General features: G+C 48.3%; 2 long non-coding RNA genes and 1 pseudogene across 2 annotated transcripts; all 3 read right to left on the reverse strand.

The window, feature by feature from the left end:
• Window positions 1–1,560: 1,560 nt before the first annotated feature.
• Window positions 1,561–9,450, reverse strand: LOC144122289 (chitotriosidase-1-like; annotated as a pseudogene).
• A 4,075-nt stretch (window positions 9,451–13,525) lies between these two features.
• On the reverse strand, window positions 13,526–16,280 carry LOC144101355 (uncharacterized). The gene is made up of 3 exons (XR_013307986.1): window positions 16,211–16,280; window positions 14,525–14,750; window positions 13,526–13,694 (listed from the first exon to the last, which is right to left on the reverse strand). It is a non-coding gene; the product is annotated as an uncharacterized LOC144101355 (long non-coding RNA).
• A 9,052-nt stretch (window positions 16,281–25,332) lies between these two features.
• Window positions 25,333–26,629, reverse strand: LOC144101358 (uncharacterized). Its single transcript, XR_013307994.1, has 3 exons — window positions 26,575–26,629; window positions 25,735–25,793; window positions 25,333–25,382 (listed from the first exon to the last, which is right to left on the reverse strand). It is a non-coding gene; the product is annotated as an uncharacterized LOC144101358 (long non-coding RNA).
• Window positions 26,630–26,799: the final 170 nt, after the last annotated feature.

The raw sequence follows: 26,799 nt of genomic DNA on the forward strand, positions 1-26,799 counted from the left end.
AGGTGTGAGTCGGGACGTTTAATCCGATGTAATTAGGGCAATCGGTAAAAAGACGAGTTGAGATTCCTCTTTAGTGCACCTTTAATTTCTGTGAAGGCCAAATTTTCTCGTTTTGCCGCGAATCACATAAACAGCACATTGCAAAAATTTGCTCCCGTGAATAATGTGGTAAAAAGGAGCACTAAGCAGCTTGTCACTTATCCTTTCTAAAAATTAGCACTCGCGAAATATTCTGATATTTTGACTTTACCTGAATATGTGAAATATGAAGCTTGAAAGAAATGAGTTGTTTGCAGTATCTCATTTCGGAACATGGACATGGTGCTTTGTCCACTGTCTACTTTGGCCACTGCGCAGTCAGCAATGCATATAGCACTCCTGCACATTCCTGCGTGGTGACGTAAATGTTAAACGATGCAACATGCAGTAACATGGCTGATTCAAACCAACCTGCACATAATACTGCCATCAGAGTAACAATGGCAACTTCTGTTGCAGGTATAGTAAATACTGTTGAATGTTCCTATGCATGATCATGGGTTTTGGTTGCTGTAGTATTTGACCACAGTGGCAGAGTTTGAGAGTTATATCTCAGATGCAATAACCATATTTCAAATGAGGCAAAAAAAATTCAATACCAGGGGGGGGGCACTTAAGCTTCGCCTTAAGGGTATAATGCGCAAGCTAATGGGTTAATGCACCATATATACAGAACTAGGCATCCTGTACTTAGTATTCATAGAACCCTGGGAGTCCTCATACCGCTCCTGGCGCAGTGGTGCTGTGGTGACGCAATGCGCCACTAACCTGTGATGGCCGATGCTGCCCCTGGTGGGACATATGCGATCCAGGCTGCTCTCCTCAGGAACCTCTCTCGAACAATCATTATTATAACTGCCTCGGTGGACAGTTTGCGCACAGTCCTGTGGGCACGTCGTGATGACACCGCAAGGTGACATGACTTAGCTGGCCCACCCATCTTCTAGGTTGCTTCTCTGGGCATTTTTTGCTTACTGTGGCCGACGTCGACGCCGAATGTTCTGCCACATGAACTTTCTAAAGCTATCGCTTTAAAAGCACCTGTGTTCTTAAATTTCTGTGCACATTTCAAAACCCCACATGGTAAAAAGTCTGGAGTACACCAATACAGCTGCCTCACCACCAACTGTTTTTTTTGGGCGCATAAAAAATCAGTGGCCAGTAGCCTTCCCCCATCTGCTAGCAGACGTTTCTCGGCCGCCGTCAGTGAAGAAAAGTCCGCTTTATTATAATGTGCGGGGTGTAAAATCTCTTTGTCCATCTGCTCAGACAGCTTTCGCTGTATGAATCATCTCGGGATATATTCAAACACGCCAGCATACTACAAAGACCGACATGCATCTTGGCTTCAATGTAAAACGTATTTTTTTTCTTTTTTCATCCACGTGGCATTCATTCAATCTGGGTCCACGAAGTAATCGAGGCCCTACGCAGTCAAATGAATGCTTGCGCAGAGTGAATTTTCTCGCGTTTTCTGAACCCAGCGATTGTCATGTGTCCTCTAGGCCTAACCGGAATCATCTAGATGCTCGCCATAGCAGCAGTTCTCTGGGACGCGGCGGTCGTTGACGACGACGCTGACTCGGGCAGGCTGAGGGTCGCCAATAGCCTCTTGATGGGCCGGTCCAGTTCGTTGAGCGCATTGTGAAGCTGTCCCAGCAGCACATTGCGCATGCCGTAGTCGCCGTTGTATTCGTCCATGTAAACATCCACCACCGCGATACCGCCCATACGCATTCGCTTGGCGAACAGCACCTGCGCAGTATCCATCAACCATTAACTGCCTAGCAGGCGTAAACACCACAAACCCTGAAGGCTTATCCGTCCAACGGCTCACTCAATTTTGCCTCGGCTGCTGAGCCCAAGGTCGCGACCTTGAATCCCGGCCGCGTCGACCGCATTTAAATGAAGGTGAAAAACGCAAAACTCTGTGGCAGCTGTTAGCCGCGTTTCGCGCATGTGGTTCTCCGCGTAGTTTTACTAGTCATGTGCAAAGGTTATTTACCGCTGCGTTTAGGGTTTTTATGGATAGCATAAGAGTCCCATGTCCCCGCACTCACCAGTGGTGTCACACCTTGCGACCAGCAACGTAAAAAGTGGCACCTTAGCATATACTAGAGCCACCTACCAAGAAAATAGAAGAGACAGCTGCGACCTGCCACTGTTGGCAGATGGCAGTGGAGAAATGAGCATCATCTCCTCTTCCAGGGGAGAGGAGACAAAGTCAGCAAAGTGGCTGCTATGGGAAGAGCCTTGTCATATGCCATGGCTGGCAGGTGCAAAGTCGTGCATGGCACCTCACAGTGAGGTTCTTATGTTCTCACATTGTCACAGCTTATAATGATTAGGTGTCCAAATTTTCACAGCTCAGCGTAAACGGCAATATTTTTAAATGGTGTGTGTAACTAGTACAAGTTAACATGTACATGACATCTTCATTTGTCATGAAGTGTTTTTTACACCCCGAAAGCTGCTTTGAATGCGCTATCGATAGACCCGTGCGGTTACCTATCGCATAAGTGCGTGAAGTAAATTCCACTCCTGAACAGCTGCTCGAACATACGTCCGCGAAAGCTTTATGGCTTTAATTCTGCGTTGCGGAACTTCGGATGCTACAATAACAAGACACAGCTAAAGAGCACGGGGTATAGCTTACAGAATGCAGGTGACGATAAGGAAAGAAGTGTGTAGGTTTTCGCTGTACACGTGGTCTCAAGCACGGCGGCCACTACCTGTGACGTGAGTGCAAGCCACCACGCCTGATTTTGATGATGCATGCGCCGCCCTGATTTTGAAAGCATTCTTCACGGATATGTTTTACAGGCGAGCAGTAGATTAATTGAGTGCGACCCTTCACAGATCACAAATGTTGCGAGCTAGGATACGCACACCGACCTTGTAGAGAATGGTGGCCATGTCGTAGCCAATCCCTCTGTCCTTTGTCCCGGTTTACGGCAATCTTGCAGTCGGCCTCCTTGTTGTACAGCGACACCCAAAGGTGGGAGCTGAATTCGAGGCAGATCTGCGCACGCGTGCACCGCATGCACGTGGTCAGTGAGCATCTTGTATGCATAGACATTGTGCAAAAGCGCCGTGAGTGTGTGTAACTGTAGCACGTTTATTACGGTTGCGTCTGCTAATGCAGTGTTTAGCACCGTGCCGTGCGGTAAGCACGCTAACTACGACTATTCAAACCGTACGGAAAATATGGCTAAGCAAGCATGGCAGCATAAGCAACGACCACGCTTTAACAGTCACCTCTCCTATACTCTCTGCAGAGTGAAGATAAGTGACTTTGATAAAGCAGGCGAAATGAGCCCTAGAATTGACAGTGCAAGGAAAACTACCGTTGGGCACGCATCTCAACCTAGTTACACACCGGGCGAAACGAAACCCTCCCGGACACAGATCCTCTGCGGCCATTTTAGAAAGTGACAGTCGAATCTCATTATGACGAAGCGGTTTATAACGAAAAATTGAACAATACTAAGCACTGACGATTCTCCTTGGAAGCTCGGTCAATATGGACTATAAAGAACCATTTCGTTATAACGAGGTACAGCTGTATATCTAACGATGATAAGTGCAGTTGGCGGCGGTATTGTGAAACGTGCGAAGAAGCGATTAGTGGCCATGGCGACGACCAGGATGGGTGGCAGCGTAGAAAAGACGCGACATAAGCACCTCGAAATAGGTGAGGAGCCCGCGCTCGTCGGTGAACGGTCCCGCGGGCGCGGGTCCACGGACAGCGGCTCGCAGCTCGTAGCGCCCACTGTTGCGTAGCCTGTAGGCGTAGCCGAACAGCGCCAGGGCTACGCGCTGCCGGACGCGTAGCTCGCCGAGGAACGCCTCGCACGCCTCCACCTGTGCGTCATACATGCTACGTTGGATCAGAGCGTGGGTAAAATTGAAAATAGCTCTTTTACTAAAAGAAATGGCGCAGTAATTGTTTCGCATATCTCGGTGGACACCGGAACCACGCTGTAAGGGAAGGGTTAAAAGTAGGAGTGAAAGAAGAATGAAGAAAGAGGTGCCGTAGTGGAGGGCTCCGGAATATTTTCGACCACCTGAGTATCTTTAACGTGCACCGCAATCGCACAGCACGCGGGCGCCTTTGCGTCTCTTCTCCATCGAAATGCTGCCGCCGCGGTCTAGTTCGAACCCGGAGAATCCGGATCATTAGCCGGGCACTCTATCCACTGAACCACCGGGGCGGGAATACGTAGGTGCAATCCTGAAAACCGGCGCTTGTACAGAATTCCTGGGCTAAGCGATGTGGCGGGTGGGCCACTTGCCACTTACTATGCAGACAGACATCAGTCGCCATTTGCGCTTGCAGAAACGCATTAATAATCCATGTGAAACCGGTAATCCGGCCTCAACAGCTAAAACAAATTTTTTTATTTGACTAATCGGTTCGTGTCGCTTGGAACGTATAAAGCGCAAACAGAAAACAGTTGAAGCCTATCATATCTTTCGCCTGTGGTGATTCTGGCACTGCAGTATGGCAGGGCGCACATTGGTCTCCCAGAGATGCCTCAGACGGTTAGACTATTGCGCAGTGGCTGCTTCGATTTCTTGCCGGCCGCCCGGCTGCAATGTTGCAGCAGTGCTAGTGGCCCAGTTGGAACCAGTCGACAGGCCCGTGATCTTTCTTTTCTTCATATGATCAGAACTGGATCATTGGGCTTTATGGGCACCCGAGCACTGCGCGCTGAATTTTTGTTCGAGACTGAGATATGTCTCGAACATTATTTCCGCTAAAGGTGCTCTTCTTCCTATACCTGCCTATATCGGCTGCTAGTCGACTGGCACCAACTGGGCCATTATGTCTGCCGCACCCTAAGCACGAATAAACTTATATGGAAGTGAAAATTGACCCGGGTTTGAACACCATCGCAGCGGCCGCGTTTAGATGGAGACGAAATGCGCAAATATTGAAATTGGTTTCTGGGGAGAGGAAATGGCGCAGTATCGGTCTGACATATGGGCGGACACCTGAACCGCACTGTAAGAGAAGGGATAAAGGAGGGAGTGAAAGAAGAAAGGAAGAAAGCGGTGCCGTAGTGGAGGGCTCCAGAATAATTTCGAACAGCTGGGAATCTTTAACGTGCACAGAAATAGCACAGCACACGGGAGCCTTTGCGTCTCGCCTCCAACGAAACGCGACCGCCGCGGTCGGGTTCGGACAAGGGAACTCCCGATCAGGAGCCGAGCGCTCTAACCACTGAGCCAGCGCGGCGGGGCAAACGAGATGTAAGTGAACATTAAAGATCCTAGGTGGTCGAAATTATTCCGGAGCCCTCCACTACCACACCTTTTCCTTCCTTTCTTCGGTCAGTCCACCCTTTACCGCTTCTCTTATGGCACGGTTCAGGTGTCCGCCGTGATGAGACACAGATACTGCGCAATTTCCTTTCCCCCAGAACAAATTTTCATTACCATTTTTTTTATAGGGCACAAATGTTTTGGGAGCAAGATATTCTGGCCATGTTCCGCAGTAGATTTCGATCACTAAATATACTGCGTAGACAACGGTGATATAGTCCTTGTGCAAAGCGTAGAAATTTGACGCAGTACACAATGGGAGGAGGTTTTTAAACGCGGCCCCAGAGGTCCTGAGGTTAGCAAAAAGCGGAGGTTGAAACCTCGGGTAAAATATTCTTAACTGATAGAAATTCGCATTTTTTGAGGAGAGGAAATTGTTTGCATCGCCAACCTTAAGTATTCCTCATTTTTCAAGGTGGAAACTTATCCAAGGGCTCGGGCAACATACAATCCCCCGTAGAGGGATTGCGGTAGAGAACACCTTACTCCATTTGTACTCTTTTCGTGTTTAGAGCACGCGTAGACAGAATACAGTTGTGAGCAGAGAAGGAAAGAAGAGATGCTCGTCGCTACAACCGCGGCCGCCCAACCGAGGATAGCGCCTGCTTCCTTCTTGTAACATGGAGTCATTATCACCCCAATTCAGTGAAACGTTCTCGGTGCTGCTTTCGCTGTAGCCATTGATGACCACCAATAAAAAGCCTCTTGCGGAGCTGAAAACAATACCGTTTACCAGGTTCTCTTTGAAGATGATTGGTGGGACGGCCGTCCTGGGAGTGTCTTCCATCGAGTACGCGTGAACAATCAGCAGGTTACTCATGCTACAAGGAATGGCGCAACAACGACGTCTCTTAGGCGGTTTAGCAGCACTGTACAGACACGCAATACACCAAAGCAGGGGGCGGGGGAAGGGGAGAATATTGTGTAACCCTTGGAGAGGTAGTAGTATCAGCACCATTTGTTTTTCGATGTTTCTTTGACGAAAAAGTTGGTCCCCTCATACGGATTGCCCCTAGAAAAATATCGCACCCGAGAAGGGCGATGACCATATTTCCAATTTGCCCCTAATGAAGGCAGTGACGACGAGTAGTCGCATATTAGTTTAACCTGCCCTCTCGCCTCACCTGACAGTGACAGCGTCGATTAAAGACACAAGGGAATGAATTCACGCTTCAAACTCCTGTCGTTACGCCCGGACGTCTTCACTGGGAGAACTTTAATTCCTTGCTTAAGTTCTCGTGTTGAAATAACATCGTGTGATAAGATTTAGTTTTTGGGGTCTTTGAAAAAAAACTCCTGTGGTTAAATAAATCAGAGAGCGTAGCCTTATAAAGGAACCTTGTATCTCTTACTTTCATCCACGTATAGGCGTCTATAGCTTTCGGAACACGGAAGCCACGATAAGCCTCCATTCAGAGTTCTTGGAAGCATGCATACTCTGCCAAGCAACAAAAATTACATTCTTTCGTGATTTCTGCGTTTATAGAATACGTGTGGCCAGGCCTTTACAACAGGAGACCGCATTTCGTGCACCAGAGTGCTGAGAAATGAACTAGCGAAGCCAAGACAACAGAAAAATACAGAAACAAAAAGCGATAACGATAGCCAAGACGAACATCAGTCGCCCTGTTTAATGAGAATAGCCCTTCAGGATAACGTACGTGACTACAGATATCATACCAGGAGCACGTCCACAAGTCTCCCTACAGAGCTCAGGTCGATTTCGATAATATTCTCTTTAAGCAACATACTAAAACAACGCGGACGCCTTGTTACCCAGAATTCTTTCCGCATACAGGTGAAAATGCAGGTCACTGTGTAACTTTGCATCTTAAGAAAAAGCGCCCAGAAGAAATCTCAGGAGAAAGTTAAAGGGGCGCTGAGGACTGCTGCATCCCATTTTTCTCGGACTCTTTTGTGAATGTTAACGCTTATCCGGCAGCAAAAAGAACTTATGACCGGGAGAACTGAATTCAAAAATTTTCCCGCTACCCCGTTGAAACTCATGACGTCCACACCGACTCTACAGGTCAACTTAACATACCGTACCGTGCCATACCTTACCATAACATACCATACCATACCATGCCATGCCATGCCATACCGTACCATAACATACCATGCTATACCATACACTGTGCCGTAATATACCATAACCTGCCATTCATACCATATGCCATACACCGCACCTTACCGTACCATTAGTAGTATTAGTAGTAGTAGTAGTGCAAAACTTTCAGAGCCCAAATCAGGCGTTCATAGTGTGCCTTGCCGGCCCCACCAGGCCGACCTGATTCTTTTCAAGAGAAGAAGCCAGTCAGGTATGCCTGGACAGAACTGGGTTGAGGCAGGGGGTAGAAAGAGAACTTAAGAGTGACAGGACTGTAGAAGGGGCAGCCTAATGCCATTCCATTAAGTTACTATCAGGATAGCGGAACTGTCGGTGGCTGCTGGACACATAAGCAGCTTCAACGAAACAAGCTGGTGTTAGCGCGTTTGCACGATACCTTATGCTAGGTTAGGTTACGTTGCAATATACCTATGCAGGCAGGGCTTCCACGTTGTATGAAGCTCCCCACTTCAGGTCGATACAGACAAGCGTCAGCAGGCAATCTTTGTTGCGATACGCATCGCCTGCACAAAAAAATCAGCGCTTAGCATATAGAGAAAGGGATTGTTACGTGCTTACTAGTCTCAGGTCACTACGTTCTGAGCAAAAAAAATATTGAAAGGGGATCATTCTAGACAACCATTTCGATGACGTTCTTTTTGAACATTTCTTAACAGTGTGCTTTTAACGATGAACACCATTTAGAACGCTTTCATGGCTTTCCATTTCTTTGTAGGAGCGAACTGTGTTTACGACGTGGAGCCGTGTGCAGATTTGTTTTACGTGTGTGCGCATGTTGTGTGAGGTGAGCTCATAGTTTGCACGGTTTATATCGTGCTTCTCTTCTGCAGTATAATGAAGGTCTTTTTGCGTGTTTCCTACAAGACAGCGAAGGTACACAAATGTCAACACGCCCATGAAGAAAGTGCTGTAGTGACGCTCGCTTTCGCTGTATGACGCCTGAGCAGTAACAGGGAGTGCGGGAACATTAATGAAGTCGTCAATACGTTACCAATCAAACTTAATAATAAAGAAGGTAAGCTGAAGTTTATCGCAGCGGCATGCCTAATACAGTACAGTGTAAGTTTTAAACCAGAAAATGCGGTGCAGTAAGTCCCCAGAGGTCCAAAAGAGGGGAATATCAACGGCTTGCATGTGCATTTCAATTGACTTAAGTCTACACTCAGTCTGTTGGAATGGATACGGGTGTCTACCGGATGTTTCAGGTAAGCCCGTCGCTAATGTTTTTAAATACAGACCATGCAGCATAGAAATGCGAGTGCTGGCGGTAATCAGAAAACGGGTTAAACATGTGAACTATGGTTGGATACAAGTCATGAAAGAAGCGACCTTTTCCGCTCAATAGAGACCCTTTCACTCAATTGCGTCGGCCGATTCTCATGAGCCTGTTAGTGTGACAATGCAGGGAGTGTTATGGCAATGTAAGGAGGGCTACTAGTGCAGCTCTGTCAATTCCTAGAATTTCAAAAGCGCAAGTGGCTTCGGCGCTGCTGTTAAAAAATGTTGACCAACGTTCGCCCCATTCGAAAATCTGGAGCCCCCAAAGCGCTCCCACCTGTACCACGGTGAACTAAAGCGAAGGTGAGAGGTGCGCCAGGGACTGGTGTCTGCTGGTGGGCGCTGCCGTAATCACCCACCAGCACCCGCCTGATCACAGCCGTACTGCGCCAAAACTATGGTTCATGTTGATGTTGATGTTTAGTGGGGCCACTAGCGGAGCGCACCCTGACGAGGTCGACGTAGACGGGGTTGAGGTCCGCCGGCAGCCGGTCCCAGTCCAGCTCGAAGCCATCGAAGTTGAACTCTCCGAGCCAGTAGGCCACGCTGTCGGCAAGCAGGACGCGCCTCGAGGCCGCATCGGTGCCCTCGGTCAGGTTATGCAGGCCGGAGCCCACGAGCCGCACAGAGAGCTCCAGCTTAAGCTGTGGGTGACGCGTCTTCAGGGCGTCCATGTCGCGGACGCACATGAGCCCTGCGGATCAACGCGCCAGCTGCGAAGTTCTTTATATGTGTAAACACATCCCTATCGTTAGCACGGAATGATGTCGCGCCTTTTCTCGGCAGTCTTGAGCGAACATCGCCCGAAAACCGCGCGTGAACCGGAAAGAGGACATGGCGCGAGCCTTGCAATTATTTTCGTCCGCAAAAGAAAGGAACCGCCGCGAAGCTAGTGGAAGGGTACCATGCGGGACTTCGAGGCCTTCGCATGCGATCACTGCGAAGATTGGGTTGCCAGTGACCGCGTGTGGCACAGTGATTCTATCTCCTCATCACTGGTAAGCCACGGCGCCCAGGGGCATGGAAGTGGCTGAAATTGAAAATTGGTTGCTGGGGAAAGGAAAATGGAGCAGTACCTGTCTCACATCTCGGCGGACACCTGGACCGCGCCGTAAGGGTCGAGACAAAGGAGGTGCTGAGAGAAGAAAGGAAGAAAGAGGTGCCGTAGTGGAGGGCTCCGGAATCATTTACACCACTTGGGGATCTTTAATGTGCACTGATATCGCACAGCACACGGGCGCCTTTGCGTTTCGCCTCCATCGAAACGCGGCCTCTCGGTCGGGTTCAAGCCCCGGTACCCCGAATCAGTAGCCGAGCAAGTCAAGATTGCGTATGTGGGCGCCCCAGCTTGAGGCTAAACAGCGAACAGATGCAGGACACCTGTAAAAAAAGAGAGAGGGCGGCGGAAATTGGGTGGTCCGGGGCGTGGGCTATCACGCAAAAGCAGAGTCGCAGATGTTATGGGTGCTTCCATCGGTGCAAGAACCGTAAATGAGCGTCAGTTTGACTCGAGACACACTAAGCTTAAGGGCCTGTGTCGCTAACTCGTCAGCGCTTATCATGAGTGGTGTGTCTCTGGCTCCTTACGCGCTGCAACGATGTCGGCAACAGAAGTGTTTTGTGGTGTGCGGCATGACCGGTTCGAGACCGATTTCAGTTATGCGGCTAACACCATCATCCATCCATCCATCCATCCATCCATCCATCCATCCATCCATCCATCCATCCATAACCCATCGTAGACAGTGCTGCACCTGTGCTTCAAAGCATGCATTTCATGCTTAGCAAGGAAACTATCTATTTACGGCTGGAAAATAAACCTGGACTGAATTGAGAATGAGCACTTTACCGAGTCAACTCGCTGTGCTTTAAGACGTAGCGAGCTCTCGTCCTTTACAAGCCGGCGCTGTCAAGTTAGATACATAGTTTTGTCACAAGAATATATGGAGGAAGATCTGGCACTCCGATCTTCAAGAGCAGCCATTATGGGAAGAGACCATGCACCATGGAAATAACGGTACTTAAAACTACCTAAATAAAACAGCCATCACTGATTCTTATCATCGTTAAGACATGAGCTACATAAACGGTATGAAGTCAAATAGTTTTGAGTTGCCGAGGGGCCCCGCAGTTGTATTGCCACTCGCCACTTCGTACTTTGTGGCACTGAACCGAAGTGTCGCTGTGCCTGCTTCCGCGCAGGCACATAAAATGGGTATGCGTATACCGGTGTCGTCCTCCTGGAACTGCAGTCGAAGTCCGTTATAGTCCACGCGCGCACCCATGCAGACGAGGTGTGTGTAACAGTGGGCGCACAGCTTGCCCACAGGAAGCCGGACGAGTTCCAGTAGCACACCACCGCGGTCCTACCGCCGCTCATGCCCAGAACAACCGCGTTGGCGCCCATTCAGCCGGAATCTGCGACGTTGGAACAGCAGCCGCAATACGGAGGGAAAAATTGGAGGCGTAACTTAAGCTCCGCCTTAAGGGTTTGACGTGATAGCGTAATGGGTTAATTCCCATATATGGAGGTCATTTTCTACTTTACATTCATAGATCCTTAAGAGCCAACGTACCCTTCCTAGCGCAGTGATGCAGCCGTTAAGCGATGGGCCACTACCCTGCGATGGCGGGTGCTCCTAGCGGCAAGCCTTATGCAGCCGAGGTTGCTCTATCCCGAGCGACCAATAATTAAACTGCCACCTGCCACGTTGGGCAGTTTGCTAACTGCAGTTTGCTGACACGGTGGGCAGATTGCGGGAGGTTGGGATGACACCGCAAGGTCACGTGACCTAGGCGGCCCAACGGCTTTCTAGGTTGCTCTCTGGGGACCACCCGCTGGAGCAAAGCCCGCGACTTTTCATTCACAACAATAACGCCGACACCGGTTTATCTAGAGAACGGAGCCTTTAACGCTGTCGCGTTAAAATATCTCTGATACAACACCAAACTCGGTACAAAAAAAATCCAAGGCAGTTCTAAAGATCTTGCAGCAATATATCTTCCTGGTTTGTGCGGAAAAGGACACATGCGTGCAGTGCGGTGGGCATTGCGAATATTTTTTTTAAGCTCGCTAGGCTATGCGCAGTATTTTGTCTGACGTTTGACTGCCGCAGAATATAAATTGTATTCTGTGATTGTTCCTTTGTTCCTTTTGCTATATTATAAGCTGATTGTTACTATTCCCTTTTGTATTTTGTGTTATACGTGATGCACCGGTGTTTGTTACTTATGTCATAGACTTGTTACTCTTGCACAAACTGTACCAGCTGATCCTTTATCTTGAAACGTCTTTCCTGTTGCTACATTCGCCGAGGCGAAGACCTACTCGGAGGCCATTCGGCTCTCCTGAACAGTGCCTCGTTGGAAATATTTAATGCTGCCTACAAGGTAAGAATTATGAATTAGGGATTGTGGAATGAGTCAGTCCGCATTACGAGCCTAAGGCGGTTTCATGCTGGAATTTTGGAAGAGAGCTTTAGCATTTCATCATTTTGCAGTCCGTTCGTTAGGCAAAAGCCAATAGTATAGAATAAAAAAGAGACAGAATGTCTGCATCAGCATCGCTAGCAAAGACTTAAAGCGATCAAAATAAATGAACAGGGCTGAAACAACCCTATCGGACCTTGTCTGATTTGCATCGTCTGGCCATGTTGAAAAAGAAAGGAACGCCGACAAAAGGTAGTTGTTAAAATGTTAGAGGTGTCGGCTTCCGAAAAAAGGCCGAAGGGTGAACAAGGCTTCCGTGCGGAAGCCAAAACGTCTGATATTTTAACGACAACCTTCCGTCGGCTTTCCTTTCTCTTTCTACAAGAACCTGCTAACCGAGCAGATGAGATGCTGTCAAACCTTGAATTTAATCATGCTACGACGGTCGTATGGCCAGCCCTTCATCTCTCAAGTGCGAGGGAACAATTCTTCAGTGCCGAAGTCGAAACCTACATTTTAACAACGACCTTTGGTCGGCATTACATTTTCTTTTGACGGGAACCTACTACCCGACCAGATGAGATGTCGTGAAACATTAGATTGCATCGTCTCGTCGCGGTTGCATGCACTTGTCATCCATAAGCACTCTTGAGAGCCCTCCTCCGCATGCGTACCGTATGGCTGTGTGTGATCTCGGTCCCCTCCACCTGGACAATGCGTAAATGCACAGGTGTACACGGTCAGCTGTTGTCTATAGTTATGAAAGGCAAAAGTAGCTTATCGTTCATGGTCAATTGTCAAAAATTTACCAACGGTTTCGAGGTGGTGGTCGTCAGTGGCTAACAGGTAAGAAAATGGAAAATATGCGTTAATTTTCCGTAGTTAAAGGTGTGGAAGTAGTTTCATTCTGTCACAAGCTCAGAAAAAAAATTACACCACATCTGCGGAACAGACTACAGCCTGCTCTGTTTCAAAGTGAGCACTTATAAAAATAAAGCAACTGAATTTTTAATGCTGTGTTATAACTGTATTCAGTGTTCACAGCTATTAGGCCAGTGCACAGCAGAATATGTATTTTAAAAGAATCTGAAAAGGCAGCTGCTTTCAGCCAAAATATATAGCACGTGTGTTCTGCAATTATCAAGCTTAACTGTCGGTCTAATCTAGAATTAATGTTCAAAGAAAGAGACCGATAAGAGCTAGAAGGTAACAAGAGAATACACACTAAACACGAATGCGGTTGTATGGGAGTAAAAAGGGGGCAATCTGTTCTCTTGTGCACTCCCAGCTTACTCCCTTTTTACTCCTTTCTGTTCCCAGTGTACGCGCGCATGTTGAGCCCGAAGAAGCCAACGACGTCAATGAGGATGGGCACGATGACGAAGGCACCGGCCAGTGAGGACAGCACCCACGTTAAGCCCGGAGCGCTGCTGGACACGCCGAGGTAAGGTCGATGGTCCATGCCCGCCTCGACCACGCGAGGAAGGCCCTGAAATGCAGGACGCGACACTCGCCCCCTGCTGCACTACCGAAGTGCTCTGAAGGACAGCGGAGAGTTGTTGCATCTTGGGAGCAGCCTTTCAAAACCTGGCTGTCTAGGAAGTGCATTTCCCCTTTTGTTTTTAACTTTCATGTCTTACACATGGGGGGCCTTTGCTGTCAAGGAGTTTCACTGTGCCTCTCGCATGTCTTAGTGCCTCCATCTACTGATAACAGCAGTCCAGTAGTTCTCACATTTTATGGACGTGTACTGAACACAGTTGCACGTACCATATTAAGGACAATGGCAGCAACATAGGGGATACCAGCCGCGTTTGGTTTATGTAGTGTGAACCCGCCAGGCCGAAACTCACTGAACACATGGTACACCTCTTCAGCTGAGGATTAGATCAGAGATAATCGGCTGGGGTTCTTAAGTGGGTAATAAGACGGCGCGTCGCGTACTGCCTTGCCCTCCCGCTAGCTCCCTGGTACCCATCGAACACATCATCACTTAAATTCCTGACTGTACCCTGCATAGGGCCATAACCAACGTGAAGGGATCCAATCCTTCCATGCAATAAAACGTCTTCAGTCAGTCTCACTCTGCACACTGTGATGATTCAGATAACCCACGATGCTAGTTAAGAGGTGAGAGCCCTGACGCCTAATATACGGCTAAGCTGCTCACACCTCCACTCCTTGCAATCGGCAAACGAGAGAAGAGACGCGAAAGACGCTAAGGAAGCGGCGAAAAAGGACAGGCGATTGAATAACGCACAGGGAGGGTCCAAGAAGAGTTGCTTAGGAGCACTGCAAGGAAAAACGCTGGCACAGTACCATGTCTCCGGCTTGCAGCTGTCGCCGGATGTCGTGGCGGTTGGCGAAGCTGGTGGCCTGCTTGTGCACGCGGTGCTGCTGCTGCTGTGGCGGCGCTGCAGGAGGATGGGAGGCAGGAGGAGGAGCAGGCGCAGGTGCAATCACCACCACGGGAATCTCCGGTACTCCTACAGGACCGAGTATTTCCTCCTTTTTCTCGTCGTCGAGGACCGCAGCGCCAGCCTCACTTTAAATGAGAACAAAAAGGAGCAGACTAAGGTGAGATTGTGCAGCAGTACTCAACTCTCACACAGGAAGTTTTTCATATATTGGTCTGTTGGAGAAGCAAAGTGGACATCAAATGAAGGGGACAAGAGCCTGCTGTGGCAGATGCGGTGAGATGAGGAAGGCAAGGGTAGCAGAGGAGTTTGACAAATACAATACAAATTCAATTATTTCTACATCAGTTGATGGTAGGAAGTGCACCCAAAAATTCTTAGATTGGCTTGACAAAGGAGTGTACCACTTCCTTCAGAAAACAGCGGCAGCCACAGTCTACAGATAGCAGCAACACAATGTAACGCAGCTTACGGCAGAAATTGCTTTGAAAACCGTCTCAAGCATTGAGATGACGGGCAAAATATAACTCCTTGAACATACACTTGGTCTAAGAAGCTGGAACATACAATAATTATAAGGAGATGCTCTACAAATCTAAATGAATGCCTGGTTTCTATATTCGCTGTAGGAATTAATAAAGTTAGGAATTTGAAAGCGAACCATTTGAAGACAGTAACTTGTCCTAAAAGGTGGCATATACGAGCTGTCGTTGCTTCGCGTTATATAATACTTATTTCTTGATTGATGTTAGCTAACTGACTAAACAGTGAATCGTGTATTTTTCTGCTTCTTTCATAACGGTGATTGAAAAATGCATTGTAGAGTTCCGTAACTGGTGCCATTTTCAACGATGAAATAAGAGGTTGATAATGACCATAAAACGATACATTCTCAAATATGCTAACGGCCTTTGTCGTGCATTTTATGTAATATATGTGTGCTTGAAGATGATGTCGTGCCCCACCGATTGGGAAAAGGTAAGGTTAGACAGGAATAGATGAGCGTTGTAAAGTAAAAGCGTGATATTAAGAGGCAACAGGCAACGTACCCTGCGCAGCATACCAGTGCATTCGGCAATTTTCCTAATAAGGGTGTCAGTATGCAAATTTTATGACATATTGCATTGAAGAATCACGCCAACACAAAATGCTGAGGCCGTTGTTTCAATCTGCGTTAAACCAAGCGTTAGACTGAGCTGAGAATCAAGCGATTCCAAAATGAGCTTGACAGAAACCGAGAAAACCGGGAGATTTTATAAACAGTAACGCATTGGATGCTTTAACGTGAAAAGCTTTAAAATGCTAGTTATTTTGCACATTTAAAATTGGCCGGTTTTTCAAAGATCTATGGGGGAACTTACAAGTGAAATTCAGGCTAGTAGACTCTACCTACCTCCCCACCCTATATAAACTGAGGAACAGGCTTTAATTTGGCGCCAGCTCCTAACATGCACTTACCGATGCCTCTGTAGGCTCAGTAAAATGCACCCCACCACGTACGTATAGGCAGTTGTCCAGCATGCGTGAAAAGGGCCACACTATTACACTACATGCGCCTGCCAAAGAAATATGGTGGTACTGTACGTACACAATCCCACACAGCTGGAGCAGAACGGGGCAATCCTGTCCAGCCCTGAGCCGGAGTGTCAGCTAAGGAAGACTGCGGTAGCCGCTGCAGGCGCCCTGGACTGAGCGCTCTACCCGGCCGTCTCCTGCAGAATTTAATTTATGAGAAAATAAGGTTTGAACGCAAAGACGCCCGAGTACTGTGTGGTATCGGTGCACGTTAAAGATCCCCAGGTGGTCGAAATTATTCCGGAGCCCTCCACTACAGCACCTTTTCATTCCTTTCTTCTCTTAGTTCAACAACCTGTATCCCTTCTTTACGGCGCGCTGTGGGTGTCCGCCGAGATGTGTGACAGATACTGCGCAATTTTCTTTTCCCAAGAACCAATTTACCAAATTACTTCCTCACTCATGAGATTGCTTTATGAGAAAATACGTTTTTCGCTTTCTTCCTAACCCAATTTCGATTTCTGTACTTCGCCAATTTCGAAGAAAATGCTCCTCAGTATGGAATGAACGGGAGATGCTTGTGTCTTGGAGTGGACGCAATTTGGCTTCATGTGATGAAAATTCTGAAGTTTATGGTGTGTCAATATTTGATTGTCGCATTCGATTTTGTTTGGTTTATGAGGGTTTAACGTCCAAAAGCGACTCAAGCTATGAGAGACGCCGTAGTGAAAGGCTCCGGAAATTTCGATCCCCTGGCGTTCTTTAACGTTCACTGACATCGCACAGTACACGGGCCTCTAGAAATTCGCCTCCGCCGAAATTCAACCGGGAGATTGTCGCAGTCGTCAGTTCGGCATGTTTAGGGTTAGGAATCAGCGTAATAAAAGATCACATGGGCGTAACGGCCACGGATGCATCTAAACAACTGCATATTTCATCACTTTTCAGATTGATGACGACATTGATTACAACGCCGATATCGTGCGTTGTTATCACCCGGGTGAGTGGCGGATTGGGCTAGTTTGTGCACGTTTGTCATTTTTCGCAGGCGCTAAAAAACACGGACAAAGAAGGAACAGAAAGCCTCCTCCCAGTCCTAGCGGATGGAACCCTGCCGGAAGGAACACCCATTGATGTTCGAGACCTCATCAGACATCTTCAGTTCTGTTTGTCAAACACCTACCTCAAGTTTCAGGAGAACATATTTAAACAGGTCCATAGTACGGCTATGGGAGCATCGATTTTTGTCACCGCTGCGAACTTGACAATAGAGTCACAGGCGTCCCGCGCCCTCTCAAGCTTCACGCCGCCCCCGAAAGTCTTCCTTCGTTGTGTGGACGACTGCTTCTGCATAATCAAGAAATCGGCTATGAGAACATTTTTTTTGCACCACAACAGCACAAAATCGGCCATACAGTTTACTACGGAAGAGAAAGTAGACCGCCGTCTGCCTGTTTTGGACGTTCTAGTGAAACGCCATGGCCCTGGAATGTCATTCAGTATATTCAGGAAGGACACGCACACTGGCATGTACCTCAACTTCAGTTCCGTACACCCGGCCTCTCACAAGAAGTCTGTTGTCGCCTCACTTGTCCGACGATCCGAAAACCTCTGCTCTACACCAAAAGAGAAAGCGACAGATCTGGATACCGTTCGCCGCGATCTGCTGTCTTCGGGCTGTCCCAGTTCCATCATACGAAAACATGAGAATCGCCTTGCTCACCCGCCGCGACAGCATCCCCAGCGAGCGAAGAAAATAATTCCGATACCCTATGTCCCCGGAGTAAGTGAAAGCTTATCCCGCATATTCCAATCCTACGAAGTCGACGTCACACATGTACCCACGCAAAAGATCCGTCACGCGTTGGTTACAGTGAAAGACAAGATAAAGAAGGAGAAATTCCCAGGCATAGTGTATAGGTTTTCCGGCGCTGATTGTGAGCATGTCCACATTGGCGAAACAGGCGATTTGCGCAAAAGATTTCAGCAGCACCACAAAGACGTCTAGAACAAACGCGTGGCAACCAACGCACTGGCTGAGCATGCTATCTCCGAGGGCCATGACATCGACTGGGACAGCAGGAAGATAATTGGATAGAAAAGGGCAAGACTACAGGGCTTTACCTGGAATCTTTTTATATTCAGACGACGGCAAACACGCTTAATCGCTACGGAGGCAATCTACCCCCGATATACTCCCGCTGTTTACGTCATATCATGAAACCAATATAACCTACCTTTATTCTTTTCTTTCATTGTGAACGAGGCCCCCGTAAGCCGGGGCCGGAACGTCATTTTTTAAACGATTGGTCGGCGCTTGAAGAATTTCCGCCATGGACATGCCCGACCAGACGGGTTTCCGTCGAACACTGAATTTCATGGCATTTTCTCTCCGTGCAGGTAGGGAGATTGTTTTCCACGTTATTTGCGTGAACGTTGAAGAAGAAGACGATATGGAATAGGAAGGAGTGGAGACAGAGGAACCTCAATATAATGCAAGGGCTCGTATGAACAAACACAGGGAATGCATTTTTGCAGCAGTTGCAGGGAGCGCTTCCCCTGTGCACATCCAGATGTTTCTTTGACAGTCGAGGATGGCTAACCAAAGGCCACGAAGAGAGAGAGCGAGAGGAAAAATACTATTAAAGGTGGAACTTAAAGGGACTATGCAATAAATTAATTGAGATTGCGTAAAGCAGGCGAGAGATAGGCATTCGATCACTCGTCACCCCAGTGCAAGAATTTTTGAGCTAGCATCAACAACAGCGAAGATATAGACGATTAAAAATTACGCTCCCCCTCTCCCCCCTCAACTCGTACACGAGGAGCACCAGAAAAAAATAAGGAAAACAGCTCTGGGACTGGGCCCCGCCCATGAATACGTCATCCTAGGACGTTTATTTTGCAACTTCCGGTTATCGCTCCTAGACCCCCCGCAGCAGCGTCGGCGGCGTGGCGCCATCTCTCCGGTCGCTTCGCCTTCCTGAATTGCGGCGCGCGTCGGGTTTCTTTGCTTGTCATCTGTGGTAATTAGCAGTAATAAACCCGGAGCTCGAGGTACGACTGCTCGCTTTTACGGCCGCGATGGGCATCGAGTCCTATGCGTTCGCACGGAGAGCCGTGAGAGTTGCTCCGGAACTCCCGACAGAAGGAGGCGGCAGAGGAAAGTTGAAAACATATGCGTGAAGGCAATGCCCTGCCTCGCGCTTGCCCGCAAGGGTCGCGCGGCGGCGCGAGGAGAAGATTTTCACGGCTACCGGAAGTGTGCCCGTGACGTCGTGGCTGCCGTGGCTCCAGCGAATGAGAACGTGTGGTTGCCTGGCAACGTCATGGGAAGTGTGACTTCTTTCTTCCACGATTTTAGCTCCAAAGTCGGTCACTACGAGCACACCAATCGGCCCGTGAATTTAAAAAAACACGGTTTTTAAAAGTTCATAATAAACTGCCAGCTCAGTTATGAAGACTCATACTTGGTGTGAATACTTCTTAGCATCATTTCTAAACATTGAAAACATTTACAAGTGACGTTTTATTCGTTGCATAGTCCCTTTAAGGTTGATTCACACCGGCGAGTCGGAGCCGTCGCGCTGACAAATTAGGTAAATCAGTTACGCCTTCCAGAGCATTAGAAACGCGTTGAGGGAGCGTATCGAATCGGTTTAAACCTGTCGCTCGACCTCTGCGACTCGCCAGTGTGATTTTGCCTACGCATCGCCACTCTGCCGCCACTAGGGCCATGGTGAGCTGGTAGGCGAGGGACGTCTAAGCAAACAGTACCGGCCAGTGGAGAAGACGGGCGCTAGGGTAACAAGGGCATTGTAGATTTGCGAGACGGAAAGAAGAGGATCGCTCCATATTTTCGTATGAAACGGGCTATTTGGGACTCCAGAAAGGGAGGGGGAGAGAGAGGGCGTTCAAATTGGTAGTTGTGGAGGTGCAGACGAGCGTGAATGAAGAAAATGGTCATGGGGATGGCCAGGTGGGTGTGTACCTGTGCTTGAAAAAGGGTAGGGTTTAGTGAGGGTAGTGTACTCCAGATTGCCGGAGTTTTTTGTAGCATAGTTTGAAGACCAGTGAGCATGTGGCTGGGCAGAGAGCACCACACCATCTGGTACTAGCTTGCAAGCTTTTTACAGCCCAGAAACCCTGTGAACGTGGGAATCATTTCCGATGTGAACAGTTTCATCACTTTCTTCCTTTTTTCTAGTTCGCATCGCCAGCCTTCAGAGTTCCTCCGCGCTGTAAAGCGATACCGCGCAGGAGGCCAGCATAACATAAGGGCTGAACAAACAATGTAACAAAGAAAGGTTACACATTCCGATGCTTCTTTTCTGGGCTGTCTTTTTTGTGTTCTGCTTAAATTTTCGTGACCAGTCAGCTCGCGAAAGTTCACGAAAGATTCCGAGAGGGAAACATTAACACAGATTATTGCATGCATGAAATATCGTGTGCAATACCACCTGGAGAACAAGAATGATAACTACAACATATAAATTGCATGTTCATCTTTATATGCGGATGCCTCAAAGAGGAAAGAGAGCGAATAGAGCGACTTAGAAGCACACAAGCCGCAATAGACGGCACTCAGCATACGCGATTTTCTTAAAGTACACAGAACTCTCTCACGCAAAAAGCAAGACACACTGCTGTATACTTCTATTCCCATTTACTTCAGTAGGAGTGCATGAAGCGGCGGATTTTTGTCTTGGAGCTCAGCTCTGCAGCTCATTTCTTTTGCAGTGATAGCCCACTGTAGTGATGGAAACACTGCTCGCGGCATACTTGGTTTCGGTTTACATTTATTTCTCTCCTTCTCACAATGTGCAGAATATCGCTGTTCAGGGCCCGGATTACGGAACTCGCTCCGACCGCTCTACAATTGAGAGCGCTCTAAAATGCCCGCTCCTATTGGTCGCCGCCGCCATTTTGAAAAGTTGCGTCACGGGAAGCTGCAATGGCGTCACGGACAAGAAAAAACGTATGACGTTGAACACCTAATTATGCCCGCGGTTTTAGACTGTTTTTTTCGGCCGCGAAGAGTCGGTCTACAGAGTTTTAGAGGGAAAATGGCGGCGGCGGCGTCTGCTGTTTATTCGTGGCGGAAGCGGCAACGTCGGCGCCAGCAACGACGAAGGACGGTGTACAAGGACGCGTAAAACTTGCCGGACGAGCTGTTCCGTCGGTTATTTCGACTCGATAAGGAGAACGTGGAGTGGTTGTGCGGCGAACTTGCAGACGAACTGCGAGGCGTACGGACGAGCGCTTTCTCGGTGCGGCGGCAGGTGCTGTGCGCTCTCCGTTTTTTTGCCTCCGGGGGCTTTCAAGTGTGCGTCGGCAACGAGCAGACCGTCGGCCTCGCACAACCGACGGTGAGCAAGTGCGTGCGGCGTGTGGCTGAGGCCATCTGCAAAGTCGGCGCACAGAATGGATGGGTGCGTTTCCCGGCGCACCCCGAGGAAAAAGCGGCAGCGAAGGCGACCTTCCTTCCCCGCGGCACCATCCCCGGCGTCGTCGGCTGCGTCGCCGGCACGCTGATTGCCATAAAAGCGCCGCGGGGAGACCCAGCAAACCGGGCAGCATTCTGGAGCCGCAAAGGATACTACGCGATGAACACCATGATCATGAGTAGACTGGCTTTCTGACCGCATGGGTTCGAAAGCCGCGACCTCGACAGTGGAAGTTCACGTCCAAGATTGTCTGCCTGTGTTTCTCGCAGATCTGCTACGCAGACATGAAGATCCTTGCGGTCGACCCTCGCTGCCCGGGGTCTTGTCACGATGCCTTTTCTTGGCGCTACTCACGGCTGCGTCGGAAGGTGGAGCACGGGCTGCTGGAGGATGGAGAGTTTCTTCTGGGTAAGCAGCCTATTGATCATCGGGCCACTTCGACAGCACGTATTAAGCTACAGCAGTGGCTCATACCTAAATGAGGCGGGTTATAACATGGATGACATGCAACAGTATGATGTATCGTATTTATTTTTGTGTATTTACTGTTACTGCTGGTGCAGGGGCACAAGAAACATTGTTATAAAGTGAATCGTATTTCAAGCGTAAAACACCAAGGCAAAATAGGTGTGCACATCGTTATTATCGTGTAGCATATCACAGTACATCATTAACCTAGAAGGCTGTGCTTACAGAGGTACCCCTTAGTCATGGATCTTCTGCATGCCTATGAATTCTGGTTCAGTATACTGGTTTTGAGCTGCTTGGTATGAATCATTTATTACATAGGCAACAACACACTTCGCTGCAAATTTTGGTCGTGCAGGAGACAGTGGATATCAACTGGAGCCGTGGCTGCTCACACCAGTGTCAGGGCATCCTGGTGCAAATACTGCAGAAGGGCAGTACAACGCAGCACATGCCTCAATGCGATGTGCTGTGGAACGCTGCATTGGTGTTTTGAAAAGCCTCTTCCAGTGCCTTCAAAGGTACCGGACACTCCACTACGAGCCGGAGCGGGCGGTGGTCATATTTGCAGCATGTGCTGCGTTGCACAACATCTGTCTTGAAGAAGCCCTGGCAGCAGACGAAGACGACACTACTGATGACCCTGACAACAATGGGCCACTTCTGCTTGCCGGGTACTTGGCGGGGACAGGATCCCGCATGACCTACCTGCGTGGTAGAGCCATGCGAGACCGTATTATTGGCCTCTTTGGTACAACCCATTCGCAGAGGCAAGCACACCTGCAGATGGTGCGGCGACAGCAGCAGCGGCAACAGCAGCACCACCGGCAGTAAGCCCTACACCATCTGGCAGCTGTGGCTGCAATGACTCACCGTGCTGGAATGGCGAGTTGTCGCAGCCACTCTTGCTACGGGCAGTGCCATTGCCCTGTGTTAGTGCGTGAGCCCCTGTGTGATATGATGCCCTTGGCCACTGGTAGCCACATTCCAGCATTTGTAAATTACTTTTTCTTACATGTGCTTGAAAGCCTCCAGTCGCAAGATATGAAGTGCACACACCAACTGCTGCTCCACCGACACACCGACAATGGTCACCAGTATGCCTTTCAGTGCATCAGCAAGCTTGCCGCACAGCTACTGCACTTTCTTCTTCTCAAGTCGAAATACACTCCGAAACAGCTCGTCCAACAAGTGAAATGCATCCTTGTACAGCGTTTTTCGCCGTTGCTTACGTCGACCTGCCCATTTAGGCAAACAGTTGCTTGCGGTAACTATGTGTTTGATGAATGCGCACGAGGGAAAAGTGTGCTGTGGAGACTGCTAGGCACCAGTAAAGCGTTTTTTTTTGCACCACGTTTATTCATTGGTCACAATGATTTTTTTCGCCACAGCTGTTCATACTAGTTTCCCAACTGTGACAAAGCAGGGAAACAAATGCATGCAGCATCAACAGTGATTTGCATATGACTTGTCGAGTGCTGCGCAGAGATTGCACAAGAACAGTTGTATCTTACACTGTGGCCAAACGGTCGAGTTGGCTGTACATTTTTAAGGCGAACAGTGCGAAAGACACAGCCGGAAAGCAGAGGAAACACAGGATTAGCGCTCGTCCTATGTTTTCTTTGCTTTCCGTCTAAGTCTTACGCGCTGTTTGCCCTTAAAAAAAACTTCATCTTGACTGCCAGCTTGAATGCTAATAAACACAGGTTTGGCATGTTGTGCATACTTGTAGGCCCGATGTAGCCCTGGTTTGCACTTTGCTGAAACACATTACATAACTGGTGGAATGCACAGCAAGTGCTACACAAGACATTGCTCTTCGTAGATTTTACTGGACTAAAAAACCATGTTACGTGTACAAGACACACGAGTATCACAGACGATGATGCCAACATGGCTGCATTTTAAGTTGTAAAGGGACCCACAAACGAGAGCCATTAACATTGTTGCATCATACCTTTAAAGGTGGAGCTCAAGCGTCCCCCAAATTTTTTTTTGCCTGCATTCAACACTAGTTCAGAAGTGACTTTGGACGAATGCTGGCAAGCCTCATTTTTCCTCGGGTCTATTGAGGATAGAACATGTTACAATGCACACAATGGACACAATACGGAAAAGCAGGAAAAGTAATGCGAAAAAAAACAACTCAGGAACATGCGAACAAACTTAACAGGCACAAAATCGAAGTGTTCAAAATGTATCCAGAATCCCCATATTATGATGCCCTTCATAACTACAGTCACTTCGGAACAACTTTGCCCCACATATTGCACTTGCCCACATATTGCAATGAAAGAAAACAAGCACTAGAAATTGCACCTTGTGCACCTGCCACAGCTGCAGGTAAACATTTGAAAGGAATGGAAAATAAAAGAGTATAGGAGGCTTTCACACCTGGCAGAGCTTAAATTACATAACTGGAAGAAAATAAACAGTGTGAAGCATCCTAGCCTGCAGAGCTTACAAGAAATAAAAAAATGATGGTATGGCACATGGCAGAGATGATCTTGAATAAATACAGAAACCTGACAGAGAAGCAAACAATGTAAATAAATATAAACACATAAAACGGAAATTTTAACAAGCAAACTAAAAATAGTTCAATGAGTCTGCACCTGGCAGAGAAGTAAATAATGTTCTTGAATAAATATAAACATATGAAGCTGTTCTTTCATAAATATAAAAACACGCAAATAATGCAAATAAATATGAACAATTCAATGTGGTGCAGGTGGCTCAAGCTGCTTTTGTAAGATTAGCGTCGGTAGGTTCACGCTCCGGATGAGCAGCTCTTGCTGCCCATTTGACGCCTGCACAGCATCTGCCACCTCTCGTATGGCCTGCATGTAAAAATACTTCGAATTACAAATTATTACTGACAACCAATTTTGAGATCTCGCTTAAGCTTTATGCAAAATTTCAGGGGCTGAGATATTTTGGACAAAGTATGGTTGTAGAAGACTCGTGTCAGTTTCATAAACTCAGCTGTCCCAACCACCTCCCACAAGAGGCGTCCAAACAGAAGTAGAGGTGCTCAAAAGAGAGTACTGATATTTATGCTTCCGGTGACGGCTTCGACTCTGCAAAGTGCAGTGTGCGCAGCGAGTACACACCTCCAGCATGGTCTGCTGAAAAGCAGCGTCCTGGCGGTTCCGGGCCTCAGTAAGGGAATCCAAATGATGCGATTCATACAGCGTCTGGTGCAGCACCTCACTGGCACCATCGTCTCGCCGTCGCTTCCCAAGAAGGCTAGGCGTGGCGCGCGATGAGGGCTGCAGTGGGGCTCTGGTGTGTGCTGCTGTGAGGGATGCGGCGAGGGCACCGGTGTAGCTGTCGGGAAAGAAAATGTGCTCATCACGTGGTGGAATACGCAAAACATTTGGTACAATGTGTTAGAGGACTTGCCATAAATATACAGGACAGCACCTTGGGCAGCATTGTTATAGCATATTTCATGTGCACATTTGCTAGACTGCTAGGAGATATCACAGCCTCGCTGCAAGAGAAATAAACATTCTGCACTGCGTGGCAAAGCCAGAGAGAGATAGTTTTGTGTATACTGTAGAATCACTGCAGTATTTTGGCTACTGCTGCAAATGCTGCCAGAGAGTATAGTGCTATTACTTTCAAGCAGCTGCCAGAAAGGGTAGTATGGAGCTTGAATAACGGCAAGCCAACTCACGGTCTGTGGGGCTCAGTGTGTCTTGTCGACAACTTGCTGAGGCTCCCCGTTCATCTCCTCTGCTGTAACAGGGTAAATGGCGCGGCTGATTGGTACTGGCAAACCATGAAACCAAAAGAGCACTAGCAAAAGAGAAGCAATCAATAATGCTCAACCACTTGTCTATGCATTCCTGCACCTCCACCGAGACTAAAAAACACCACAAATGGAATAAACAGTGCTAGCAAGGCGCAAGGCACAGACATCATGTTTTTAAACGGCCGACCCCTTGTTGTTGAGAATCGACGCAAGCTGGTTCCACAGCTCACCTTTTCAGCAGCTCTGTATGAGTTTGTTAGGTCGGCAGAAGCCCGAGCCAAGAGCGGATGGCTCTCGATAAACTCTATTATGATTAGCTCTTGCTCGCTCGGCATTCTTCGTGTTGGCGCCATTTCGAGACTATAATTCCCGCTTAGAGAATTGCAGCAGCGAACACAGCGGGCAAAACAAACAGGCAATAGTTTCTGTTCCGCTTTTCGAAAGCAGAGAAAAGCCTTTGCTCTGAGTTCGGGCTAATATGTTTTTACAGGAACATATGCGTGTGCTGCGCTGCAGCAACTTATAGCACAGCCAAGAACGACCGAAAGCAAGCAAGGTTGTTAGCGTGCGCCCAACCGCCTTGCTTGGTTCTTCCTCCTTCCCAACTGAATCATTTGTGCCAGCCGTTTATGAATCCAAAAAAGTTGATTTTATCCAACAAGCCGTGCTTCGTGGACGTCTTGTATTTGCTAAAGCAAAAGAAACAGAACCCGAATCTTATGCTTGGCATGTGGCATCTTTAAACCAATAACACAGGCTTACCTCAAATTGTCTTCGTCGATTTTCGGGCCCGACGTTGCGTGCAGGTTCCTTTCTGGAGGCCCGTGACCTTCACTGGCTTCGATAATTGTTATCCGCGCACTCTGGACAACCAAATAGAACCCTGATTTCAGACGACGCGTAAAAAAGCAGGAACTAGCCGTGGGATCAGCTGTTTTCTTGAAGGCCGCCATGTTGACTGTTTACATCTGCCAGCGCGCCCTCATG

The sequence above is a fragment of the Amblyomma americanum genome, chromosome 1 (assembly GCF_052857255.1).
Source record: "Amblyomma americanum isolate KBUSLIRL-KWMA chromosome 1, ASM5285725v1, whole genome shotgun sequence".
NCBI lineage: Eukaryota > Metazoa > Arthropoda > Arachnida > Ixodida > Ixodidae > Amblyomma > Amblyomma americanum.